We start from the raw sequence: 736 nt of genomic DNA, 5'->3' as shown, positions 1-736 counted from the left end.
ATAAAAAAATATATATATATTTAATTTTGTTAAATTAATTATTCACAGTTGGCAAAACTTCAAAAACAGTTACTGCCTCAAGTTTTTCAGAAGCAACCAATGGCAATGGAAGAGGCAACACAGACAATTAATGCTTTGGGACAAAAAAGGCCTATTAAACAATTGCTGCTCATTGTTAACTTTCAAAGAGGACAAAACAAAGCAGGAATATTAAGAAAATTTTTGAAAATTTTCTGCTCTGGCTGGTTTTGCACATTACAAAAAAAAAAAAAGGAACCAAGAAAATAGAGGTACCAAGTAAGTCAAATTTCAGGTTTTACTACTAACAGTTTTTTTGTAATTTAAAGGTGAACTGTATGTTAATGGAAGAAAACAGTTTAATTTTGTAATATCCATCATATAAATACATAAACTTACTTTTGCATCCTAATCACAGTATAGCACAAAACAAAGAAAATACAAATTATATAAAACTACAAATTGTTAAAACATTAGATTTAATGTGTTTAGAGCACTAAATATTGTAATCTTATTAATCTGCTTAACTGTATGGTCTGTTTCCTTATGTGGAAAACAAAAACAGTACTTACCTCATGCATTGAGATTATCAAATAAAATAATCCTAATAGCTTACTGAAAACATAAGTAACTAACACATATTTTGTATGTATTATGTATCATATATAGAAAAGAAAATGTTATTAAAAACCTACACAATTCAAACCATTGTTGATTG

At 26.9% G+C, this 736-nt stretch overlaps 1 protein-coding gene across 1 annotated transcript in view; it reads right to left on the bottom strand.

Annotated features, from left to right (window-relative positions):
* The window catches only part of LOC103656543 (AP-1 complex subunit sigma-2), a 22,267-nt gene that overhangs the window by 1,949 nt on the left and 19,582 nt on the right, over window positions 1–736 (bottom strand). The gene's annotated exons all lie outside the window — the stretch shown is intronic.

Source organism: Ursus maritimus (genome assembly GCF_017311325.1).
Source record: "Ursus maritimus isolate PB19 chromosome Y unlocalized genomic scaffold, ASM1731132v1 scaffold_Y4, whole genome shotgun sequence".
Classification (NCBI taxonomy): Eukaryota; Metazoa; Chordata; class Mammalia; order Carnivora; family Ursidae; genus Ursus; species Ursus maritimus.
Note: the sequence above shows the minus strand (reverse complement) of the source record. Positions and strands in the feature narration are given on the sequence as shown.